The sequence below is a fragment of the Canis lupus genome, chromosome 9, assembly GCF_011100685.1.
Source record: "Canis lupus familiaris isolate Mischka breed German Shepherd chromosome 9, alternate assembly UU_Cfam_GSD_1.0, whole genome shotgun sequence".
In the NCBI taxonomy this organism is placed as follows: domain Eukaryota; kingdom Metazoa; phylum Chordata; class Mammalia; order Carnivora; family Canidae; genus Canis; species Canis lupus.
The window spans coordinates 44339579-44352116 of record NC_049230.1 but is presented as its reverse complement, the minus strand read 5'-3'; positions in this window follow the sequence as shown (position 1 = coordinate 44352116).

The window sequence follows — 12538 nt, the reverse complement described above, 5'->3', positions numbered from 1 at the left end:
AACCAGGGTCATGACAGATGCAGGGTCCCTTGCCTCTGGATGGGACAAACTTTGCAGCAATTTATGATCCAAAGCTTTCTGTGGAATCAGGCTGAAGTAAGAGTCCTTTCATCTTTACTTAGCTTCTTCCCCTATCTTGCTTCCTTTAATCCCTTACAGGTTTCTCCTGAGGGCACTTCCTCAATGAATCATTCATCCAAGAATGTCTCAGACTGTGCTTCTAGAAAACCTGCTTTAAGACAGCCAGATAGGGTGTAACTCCACAGTACTTCTCTCTATGGGTTAGATAGGATACATTTTGTTTTATGTTTTTGTTGTTGTTTGTTTTTTGTTTTTGTCTTTATAGAGTTTGCTCTTACTTTCTTGGAGTCTGTTTCTTTCCAGGGCAAAGAGAAATGAAAGATGTTGATTGAAATCTCTTTCAAAATTTACCCTTGGTTAAGCAGGACTGTTCTTTAAATTTTAGTTAGTTAGGCCTGTTTCTAGGGCATATATATACTGTTGCCCAACCACAGTGCCGCTGACAGTGATTTTGATCTGCGTTTCCAAAAAATTCCCTATCAACCAGCACCAAATGGACAGCAGTTCTATTCTCACAAGGCAGAGAGGGAGGTAAGCAAGTATCAAATACTTTCAGTTATACATATCAGAAAACCTGACTCGTTTAACTTGAATAATAAATGGAATTTGTTGGCTCATAAAACTAAGAAGTCCAAAGGAGAAGCCTGGATTCAGGCATAGCTTTACCTTATGACTAAATGGTCACCAAGCACCTGTCTTCTGTAATGTTCACTTTATTCTAAGTTTGTCTCCCTTTGAGGTCCCAAGGGGGCTGCCTGAAGCTCCCAAAACCACATGCTTTCTCATTTATTCTCAGCAAGAAACAAAGGATGTCCTTGTCCTATTAATATTGCTGAGTTTCACTTAGATTGGATCAGCTTAGGTCACATACTCACCCCTGAACCAGTCACTGCTGGAGAGATGGAGTCTACTGATTGGCTTAGTGTAGACTATGAACTCCATGGCTTTGGCTCGGGATGGAATCTGATCCCAGGAACTACATGGATCCCCAGATGGAAGTCAGAGCCTCTAGCAAAAAGTAAGTGGAGAATGGAAGCTGGGAAGACAACCAATCTATATCAACCTGTGTCACCATACTAACAACAGAACATTTTATCCATTCAACATTTGTAAGGTATATATCCATGTGCCCCGTACCGGGGTCTGGGAGTTACCTAACCTTGAATGAGACAAAAGGAAGAAGAAAAGAAGAAGGAAGCGGAAGTCCTGCAATGCAGTGAAATAAGAACAGAGAGGAATAAGTAAGAAATACGTGAATAAGTATGTACACAGTGCTGGTAACTAACACCCATGTGGGCATTAGAGCTTACAGTATGCTCTTTATACAGTTTGTCTTGCTCTTCCTCACAACTTGAAGAGAAACAATTGTCCACATTTCTGACTGTCCAGTATCCAGACCCCCTCCCTTCTTTTAGGGAATCTTCCACCTTATGAGTCTTGGTGGGATGTGAGACTTTCTCCCACGATACAGGCTAAAAATGCCAGGTGCTTGCTTTCCCGGGTCATGGGCACACAGCCTGGGTTTGGCCAAGCAGATGGACCTGAGAGCAACTTTGAATTGTGACACAAAGAGGCAGAGACTGTTGGAAATTCATTTTGATTGTAGTGGAGTGTGAGTGGTAACAACCTATAGTTTCCATGTGACAGAGCAAACAGGACACCCCACTCTGAGCACCAGTGGTAGTGGCAGGATAAGCTGCTGCAGATGGTACTTGGTGACAGTAGGAACAATGTCCTAAATTCTGCCACTTGCCTTAGGGCATTGTTACTCTCCAGGTAGCATCTTGGATTTTCCAGTCCTCCTAACAATTCCGTGAACCAACCAATATCCTTTTAATAAACTCATCTTAAACCAGAATCTGTTTGTGTGGCTGCAACTTTCTGATATACAGCCCTTGAGGTCAGTTTTTTTTTTTTTTTTTTTAATATTTTATGTATTTATTTGAGAGAGTGACAGCATGAATAGTGAGGAGGAGCAAAGGGAGAGGGAGAGGCAGGCTCCTCGCTGAGCAAAGACCCTGATGATGTGGGGCTCAATCTCGGGACCTTGAGGTCATGACCTGAGCCCAAGGCAGATGCTTAGCCAATTGAGCCACCCAGGTGCCCTGGGGTCAGTTTTATCATCCTTATTTTTCGGGTGAAAATACAGGCTCTGAGAGGTTCAGTAACTGGTGCTGAGGATCACCCTATCTTCCAGCTAGTTTGTTCAGTACAAGCCTCATTCATAGGTAATGAGAGAAACTGGGAAAGACTCCTTCATTCCCCAAATAGTCCTTCCCTTTCCCCCATATGTCTAGTGCCTGAAATATGCCTTTAAGAGAGGAGTTCCTCAGAGTCTTAAAGGATTTTTTCCTCAATTCAAAGGCATGCATGTCAGGGATCTTGTGATCTTAGCTGAGACCAGGGATGGGGCGGGAATGGTGGGGATTCTTAGGACTTAACTAACAGCTGCTTGAGAGCTGGGCTCATGAGAGTAGGATATAAGTGGGTGGAACAGGAGAACGAGAAAAATCCTCAAAAAAGAATAGGGTTGCCATGTGACTGGAGCCAAAAACAGACTTTGCCCCCATATTTCTATAGAGGATCTTTGGCTTGGCTGGCTGCTTAGTCTGCCAGGGTAAAGAGTGGAGATGTCAGCAAAGGAAGCCCCAGGAAAGACAGAATTGTTCTATGCTCGTGGTTCTCAACTCTGGTTACCCTTGAGAATCCCAGAGGGAACTTTTACAAAACACAAATGCAAGGGGAATGGCTGCTTGCCAGGGACAGGGTTTCTTTTTGGGGTGATGAAAATATGGTGGACTTAGATAAAGCTGATGGTAGCACAAACATTGCGAATGTACTAAATGGCATTGAATTGTGCACTTTAGGGGACCTGGGTGACTCAGTCAGTTAAGCCTCTGATTTCACCTCAGGTCATGCCCTCAGTGCCCTGGGATTGGCCCATCAAGCTCCCTACTCATTAGGGAGTTTGCTCTTCCTTCTCCTCTCCCTCTCCTTTCCCCTCTCTCTGCTCATGTTCTTTCTTTCTCTCTCAAGCAAATAAATAAAATCTTAAAAAAAAAAAAAGAATTGTGCACTTTAAAATGATCAATTTTAGGGGCATCTGCATGGCTTAGTCTATTTTTTTTTTTTTTTTTTTAGTGGCTTAGTCTATTAAGCATCCGACTATTGATCTCAGCTCAGGTCTTGATCTCAGTGTCGTGAGTTCAGGCCCTGTATTGGGCTCTATGCTGGGCGGGGAGCCTACTTAAAAAGAAATAAACTAAATGGTGAGTTTTAGATTATATGAATTGTGCCTCAGTTAAAATTTTAAAAAGATACTAGCACTCTGCATCCCTTAAGAGGGGAGAGGGTAATAAAGGGCATGTATGAGGGTGGAGAATCTCAGAGAAAAAAGGAAAATTGGAGGAAGCTCTTAAAAAGCGAGACTTTAGGAGAAAGTGTGTTCTATAATGGAAAGTTAAATCCTAAAGCAAAATATAAAGTTAACAGTACTTAACTTTTCAAGACTTTTATGGGAGTTGGATTTGGATTTTTTTTTTTTTTGATGCAATTCTGTGCTGAGACAGAACCAAAGGTAGCCTAGTTTTATTTGGGTTATACCTTATACCTATTTTACAGGTTTGCCCAAGGCTGGCCCTTGATTCCAGCCACATATTCATATGGGACCAAGTGCTCTCTTGCCCAGATGTGGTAAGGAATGCCCAGATTCAAAGACATTCTCCAAAAAAAGAGCAAGTAACTGAGATTGTGCACTCTTGCATAAAGACCTCAGAGTACAATTCACACCCCCTAACCAGATTAGTTTAGTTACCAGGGGTGCTCTGGCAGCCAGCAATTTCAGCCTCTAATTTTGATGAAAATACTTGCCGAGACTGAATTGGCATAAGCAACGCACATTCACACCCAGCCAGCTGGACTCCATCTCAAGAGTACATGATAAAGCTCCAGAAGGTGAAGAGATTGATGCTATTTATGGGAACAATCTGCAGTCATCTTTCCGTTATAGGTCTGGGTGGAAATAGTACAAGGGAATATAGGAGCTATAAGGAGAAAGCAGCTACTGAAATGCTGCAAGCCCACACAAGGAGCCAAAGCTCCCAGGATAGCCTGAGTGCCAGGGACACAGAACAAGGCAGTGGGTTTGCAAAATGACCCTTGTAAGAAGTAATTACTAGCTCATTTGCTTACTAAAGAAGGGAAACACTTTTCACAGCACCCAAAGAAAGACCAGACAATGAAGACAGATAAAAAAAGAGTGAACTGATGCAGTCAAAGATAAAACAGAATGAGTGGAAATTATAGCAAAACTCTAAGGGCACCAGAGCAGATGCTCCCATCGGGTTCTCAAATGTTGCTTCCCAACACCACCCCACCTCTCACTCTCATCTTTGCCTCCTTCCAGTACTTCGTTGTGTTCTGCAGGTATTCCATCCATTTATTAGTTCATCTAACATATCTTGACTAAGCACGGTCTCTATTGCCAGACTCAGTCAAGGCTCTGGATATACAGAAGTGAAGAAAACACAGTTAAAACCAGATTAAGAAAACCATCAGAGGTCTTAAGTGCCGAAGAGATTATGGTTTCTCCTTCCCAAAAGACAATTCACAATAAAATTTTATTTTTCAGAATGCCACAAACCTTACATATGTGCTCAAATTAAAAGCTTCTTTCTAGATTTAAGGATTACAAAATTCTGGTTACATTAATTAAAGATGGATATTTGTCTTGCTTTCACTTTGGTGTTCCTACCCCCACTGGTGTCTTAAGGGGTCCCAGCTTTGGACATTGTCTCTTCCCTTTATTTTTTTTTTTTTAAGATTTTATTTATTTATTCATGAGAGACACACAGAAAGAGAGAGAGGCAGAGACACAGGCAGAAGGAGAAGCAGGCTCCACGCAGGGAGCCGGACATGGGACTCAATCCCGGGTTTCCAGGATCAGGCCCTGGGCTGAAGGTGATGCTAAACCACTGAGCCACCCGGGCTGCCCTGTCTCTGCCCTTTAAAAGCTCATGGGAGGGGGCACCTGGATGGCTCAGTAGTTGAGCGTCTTTCTTGACTCAGGTCATGATCCTGGGGTCCTGGGATGGAGTCAGGCATCAGGCTCCCTGGAGGGAGCCTGCTTTTCCCTCTGCCTATGTCTCTAATCCCTCTCTCTGTGTTCTCATGAATAAATGAATAAAATCTTTATAAATAAATAAATAAATAAATACTCATGGGAGGACGCCTCTTGCTTTTCTGGCTGCTACAACTACTTTTCTCGTTCCCAATTTCTGGTAGTCATCATGGTTGTTAATGAGTGAAAGGAAGAGGGGGATGGCAACAAGGGAGGAATTGGTATTCTGGAAAAAGAACCAGTCTGCTTGTTGACAAAATCCCACAAAATCATTGTCTCTCATATCAGGATGCTGAACGAACTTTTGGTGGTTGTTACTTCAAGGTGTGGAGGAGGTTTTGAGAACAACAACATATTAGGGAGACAGAATGGCTTCCATCTTCTAAATCATTTTGTACTTTTACCGCTATCTAGAAATATAGAAACTGGAAGGTTATATGACCCCAATCATAAAGATATGGCTTCAGCAAATGTGGCCTTCTTTACCATAGCCTTGAGCGCTAGAAATACAGGTTACTTCTTGAAGCTGAACACAGGCACCAGTGCAGCCCAGAGACTAATGCTTGGGGATAATGTTAAACCAAGCAGAACTTGGTAGATAGCAGGCCCAGCAAAAAGTAGTATAGGAATGGGTCAAGGCCAGGAAGGAAAAGAGAGTTCCTGAGGTAGCTTCTAAGAGCTAAAATAATTAGATTTGGAGCCTGGGAATTGCAGAAAAAGAAAGTTTCCAATGCTAAAAGCTGGACAATGGGAGAGGAAATAAAAGTCAATGATTTACTGACGAGAGTTGGCTCCAAAGGCAAGATGAAGTAGCCAAAGAAAAATATAGGAAGAGAATGTTGACATGTTAGCAAGGTGGGGTAGGTTGTTAAGAGACCTAGATGGCATTTTGGCTACTGGACCCAACAGAATGTTGTTCAAATGGAAGTCCCCTCCCAGTTCCTCAGTAAGCCTGAGAGGTCATACAGGAATTTGTCCATGCATGATCAGAAAAACTCAGAGCTGAAAGATGTACCAGTTAAGTGAGATTAGAAGTGTCTAAGATATCTGACTTGTGGTTGTCAAGTGAAGAACAAGGGTTCCAGGACTTTTGGATCTCATGGAAATATAAACTTTTTTTTTTCTTTTTGAGACAGCCTGTGCACACAAGCAGGGGAAGGAGCAGAGGGAGAGGGAGAAGCAGACTCCCCGCTGAGCAGGGAGCCCATCGCAGGGCAGGATCCTTGAGATCATGACTTGAGCAGAAGGCAGATGCTTAACTGACTGAGCCACCCAGGCGTCTAGCAATATAAACATTCTTAAAAATTAAGATGAATATATAGACGTGTATTGTTTTACCTGCCTCAAAGAGTACTCTACTTCTTTAGAAACTGTTCTTCCCGGGGCAGCCCGGGTGGCTCAGCAGTTTAGCACCGCCTTCAGCCCAGGGTGTGGTCCTGGGGACACAGGATTGAGTCCCACGTCTGGCTCCCTGCGTGGAGCCTGCTTCTCCCTCTGCCTGTGTCTCTGCCTCTCTCTGTGTCTCTCATGGATAAATAAATAAAAATCTTAAAAAAAAAGAAAAGAAAATTTTCTTCCCCATTCCAAACACAGTTATGGTAGGGCAGTCCAATCATAGTTTCTCCATTCTCCACTACAGGCCTGGCATACAACCGAGGCTGGTCTCTGCGATAAATATGGTGATTGATTCAGGGATGATGTGTACCCCAAGCTAGAATGATCAATTTCTTTTTTTAAATATTTTACTTATTTATTTATTTGAGAGAGAGTGAGAGCAAGAGAGAGCACAGAAGAAGAGGTTAGAAAGAGAAGCAGTCTCCCTGCTGATCACGGAGCCCGACACAGGGCTCCATCCCAGGACTCTGAGATCATGACCCGAGCAAAAGTCAGACACTTAACAGACTGAGCCACCCAGGCTCCCCCAAAGATCAGTTTCTAAGTGGAACTAACGAGAAAGGTGATTTCTTCTCCGTTCAGTTAGAAGACCATGTGGATGAAAGTCTAGACTTGCCTGAAGAAAAAGTTCCAATTTACCAGGGACAAATGAATTTTGAGAATGAAGCCAACATGTGAATAGAGGCAGAGCAAACAGGTTATACAGGAGTGATCTGAGAGTAATTCCTGAGGGCCGCTTCATCTCTGTCCTCCATGAATAGGTTGAGGAGGCAATAAAGACTGTTTTCCTTTTTTTTTTTTCTTTTAAGATTTTTATTTATTTATTCATGAGAGACACAAAAAGAGAGTCAGAGACACAGGGAGAAGGAGAAGCAGGCTCCATGCAGGAAGCCCGATGTGGGACTTGATCCCGGGTCTCCAGGATCATGCCCTGAGCCAAAGGTGGCACTAAACCGCTAAGCCACCCAGGCTGCCCTGTTTTCCATTTCGACTAGTTTAAGTTGTGTTCTTTAACTTTTATCCAAAGAGTCCTATCCTAGCAAAGCTAATCTGAAACATTCCCTGAAATTGATTACCTGGGGAATTTATAAAAAGTTGCATAAGTACCATCACACATTCACTAGACAGTTTAAAACTTTTTAAAACTGACAAGACCAAAGGCAAAACTGCAGAGAAACTGGGACTCTTCTACATTACTGGGAAGTACAAGGTAAAATGGCAAAAATAAATGAAATAAAACACTTTTGTTAGACATTTTCTAATAAAGTTATAATAGACGTCTCTGATGAGAGCTGATCTACTTCTAGGTATGTATCCAAGAGAAATGGAAAATATATGTCCACAAAAAGATATACAAGATAATTCACAGCAGCTCTATGATTAGCCCCAAATTGGAAACAACCCAAATGAGAATGAATAAACAAACTGCATATATTCATACAATGGCATAACACTTAGGAATAGAGGAGAATGAATTACAATGCGCCTAAATTTCAAAACATTTTACTGAGCAAAAGAAGCTAGGCGCAAAGGAGTACATACTGTATAATTTCAGTTATTTTAAGTTCTAGAGTAGGCAAAACTAATTTATAGTGATAAAAGTCAGAACAGTGCCTGTTTGGAAGGAGAGATTGCAAGGAGGCCCAAGGAAACTTTCTGAGGTAATAGAAATATTCCATATTTTGATTAGGGTGGCAGTTACATTAATCAATGTATTTTTCGAAACTCATCAAAGTTTTTTTAAAAAGAATATTTGTATACTCTTGTTCACACAGCAGCATTACTCACAGTAGCCAGAAGGTGAAAGCAATCCAAGTGTCCAATGACAGATAAACAATATATGGCAGATACATAAAATGGAAGATTATCTAGCCCTAAAAGGGAAAGGAATTCTGACATGTGCTACAACATGGATGAACCTGGAGGACATCACACGGAGTTAAACAAGCCAGTCACAAAAGAACAAACACTATATGCTTCTACTTATATGAGGTACCTAGAGTCAAAGGCAAAGAGACAGGAAGCAGAATGATGATTACCAAGGCTGAGGGGAGGAGGAAATGAGGAGTTAATATTTAATGGGGACAAAATTTCAGTTTGCAAAATAAAAAGAATTCTGAAGATGTACTGTGGTGAAGGCTGCACAACTATGTGAATGCCTTTAATATCACTGAACTGTATATTTAAAAATTGTCAAGATAGTGAATTTTAAGTCATGTGTATTTTGCCACCATTTAAAAAAAAAGCATATTGAAAAAAGACTAGGGGCACCTGTGTGGCTCTGTGGTTGAATGTCTGCCTTTGGCTCAGGTCATGATCCAGGGGTCCTGAGATTGAGTCTCATGTCGGGCTCCCCATAGGGAGCCTGCTTCTCCCTCTGCTTATGTCTCTGCCTCTCTGTGTGTCTCTCATGAATAAATAAATAAATCTTTAAAAAAAAAAGAAAGAAAAAGAAAGAAAGAAAGAAAGAAAGAAAGAAAGAAAGAAAGAAAGAAAGAAAGAAAGAAAGAAAGAAAGAAAGAAAGAAAAGGAAAGAATAAAGACTACCTACCCAGGGATTGACATGAGGTTGTCTACTTTTTGCTTTGCCAAGTAAGCATACTGATGAGCAACAATCTGCCATCTATTACCACCTGCATTTCCTAAAAGGAGGTACATTTTTGCAGTTAAGAAATGTAAGAAGATTGGGACTCCTGGGTGGCTCAGTGGTTTGGCCCCTGCCCTCGGCTCAGGGCCTGATCCTGGGATCCGGGATCGAGTCCTGCTTCGGGCTCCCTGTGAGGAGCCTGCTTCTCCCTCTGCCTACGTCTCTGTCCCTCTCTCTGTCTTTCATGAATAAACAAATCTTAAAAAAAAAAAAAAAAGGAAATGTAAGAAGGACATAGCTATGGGGCGCCTGGGTGGCTTAGTCAGTTAAGCCTCCAACTCTTGCTTTTGGCTCAGGTCAGGATCTCAGAGTTGTGAAATCGAGCCCCACTTCAGGCTCTGCACTCAGGGCAGGGCTGCTTGTCCCTCTCCTTCTACTCTCTCTCTCTCTCTCTCTCTCTCAAATAAATAAAAACAAAATCTTAAAAAAAAAAAAAAGAAGAAGAAGAAGAAGGACATAGCCCCAGGATAAAAAACAGTTCTTTCCCCAAAATGACATTTGGATATGTTTTCCCATATTCTTACTCTTTTTATTTCATTACTGATTAATTAAACACACACACACACACACACACACAACTTCCTGGGTTAGCATCGTTTTGGAGACCAAGAGTTTGGAACTGCTACTGGTAGATACTACAAAGTAGGGATGGATGGCACCACCAATGATAGAAATCCTGAGTCCACCAAACCATTATGCTGATCCAATATGATCTTTCTAGTGTCCCAAAAGCATGCTTTCTTTCACAGGGAAGAATTTAAAGCAAAAATGTCCCAGAGGCAGTGACTGAAAGTCTTCAGACACCATCAGATGGTGCACTGGTGCTTCTCTTGCGCCTACATTTTTATTTGTGTGCTTGTAATGGGGGCCCTGCTTAGCCAGCAAAAGCTTCTGCTGCCGCAGCTTCTCAGAAGCCAGGAAGTAAAGCAACCCAAAGTCGATGTAGCCAGGGAGGCTGAGTCTGTGTGGGTGGTGGTAAGGTGAGAAAAAAAAAAATAACAAGTGTGAAACCACAAGGAAATTCATAGTTGGTTTCAAGGTTTAGCCTTTGCAGCAGAGTCCCAGGAAATCTTGGGAGCCTGAACACTAAGCTTCATTCACCTGCTGAGGAAAGAGGTGAATGGGCACTGCAAAGTGAAGTGGTCAAGGAAGTCTCAGTGTCTACTGTCTACCCGCTTCATATTCTTTGAGTAGAATTAAAATATTTTTTTTACATTAGCCTTATGAAATTCCTTAATGATCTAGCTGAAAGCATTTATGTATTAGAAAAGTAAGACATAGTTAAAAGGAATCTGTATCATGTGATTAATATGATACTCCCAGCATTTGTATACATACATATCAAATAAGACTTTAAAAAATATTGTCTGTGTCTTGTTTCCTTCCCAATAAGTAGCTGAAATGTTAGAAAAATAGTCTATGTGAAAACTACATTTTAAAAATAGTCATACACTGTCAGAAAAATCACAAATAAGGACAAAACACTTTTTTATGCCCTCCAAAGGAGATTCCCTTTCACCATGCTCAAGTTCTCAAACTCTATTCCAGTCAGTGCTCCCATGGAGAGGACTTCCTCTGATACCCTCGCCAGGTCACCTCCATGCATGAACATCTTCACCATCTGGCTCAGGCTCTGTCACTCTGCCCTTAGCTGCCACCACCACCACCCTCACTCCATATGGATATCCTTCTCACCCTGCAAGGCTCCAGCTTCTTGCATTCAAGCAGATCTCCAACATCAGTACCTTGCATAGACACCTACCCTGTGTGGGGCTGCTCCTCTGAATGGTTACCCTCTTTGCTCTACTCAGGCTCTGACATCCTGTGACAGGCCACACCACCACATAGATGTCCTCCTCACTTTGGCATGCTGGCTCTTCTTTGTTCAAACATGTAGGACCTATTTTGTAAACATCTGTAATTGTTTTGCTTTATTTCTAGATTTACATAAATCTGACTTCGTGACTAATCCCATTACATCACGTTTCCCCCATTCCCTAGGTTTTTATTCTGAAATATCTTAATTGACTGGATTTCATCATTAGTAGCTATTACAAAAAGTATTTATATATGCCTTACCTGAGCTAAGCCTAACCAAATAGTACGACTATTTGTTGATTGCCTTCATATACAGGTAGAAATTGGGCTGGGTATAAAATTCTTGGGTCACACTTATTTCTCCTTAAAACTCTGTAAACATTGCTCTATCATTTTCTGGCATGGACCATTGCTGTAAATAAGTTTGAATCCAGCTTTACCTCTTCCTACAAGTGACTTGTAGGGGTGCCTGGGTGGCTTAGTGGTTGAACATCTGCCTTTGGCTCAGGTTGTGATCCTGGGGTCTTGGGATCGAGTCCCACATCAGGCTCTTTGTGGGGAGCCTGCTTCTCCCTCTGCCTCTCTCTCTCTGTGTGTCTCATGAATAAATAAAATCTTTCTAAAACAAAACAAGTGACTTGTATCTTTTGCCTAGATGTATGTAGAATTATTTACTTGTTCATGAAGTTTAGTCATTTCATGTGACTATGTCATGTTTTTATGCCTCTCGCATTAATTTTTCCTACAACACAGTGTATGATTTAAATTTGTAGATTCTGTTCTTCATTTCAGGAAACTACTTTCTCTTTGAATATTTTTTAAAATAATTTTATTAAAAATTTTATAATTTTTTTATAATTTATTTTTTATTTATTTTATTTATTTATGATAGTCACACACACAGAGAGAGAGAGAGGCAGAGACACAGGCAGAGGGAGAAGCAGACTCCATGCACCGGGAGCCCGACGTGGGCGCCAAACTGCTGCGCCGCCCAGGGATCCCTCTCTTTGAATATTTTTATTCTCCATTTGCTCAGCTTTCTACTCAGGGACACCAAGTATATACATGGTGGATTTCCATTGTCTTTTTTCAATGTGTTTCATTTCTACGACTGCAAAATTCTATATAGATGTAAAATGTCTAAGTTTGAGCTGCTGTAGCAAAAATACCATAGACTGGATGGCTTACAAACAAAATTATTTATCTTAGTTCTGGAGGCTAGGAAATTCAAGATCAAGTTGCCAGGAGATTCAGTGTCTGGTGAAAGTTCACTTCCTGGTTCTTAAATAGCTGTCTTCTCACTGTGTCCTCACATGATAGAAGAGGTAAAAGAACTCCATGAGGTCTCTTTTATAAAGGCACTAATCCCATTCATGAGGGCTCCATCCTTATGACTTTATCACCTCCTAAAGGCCCCACCCCCTAATGCCATCACATTGGGAGTTAGGATTTCAACATATGAATTTTGGGGAGACACA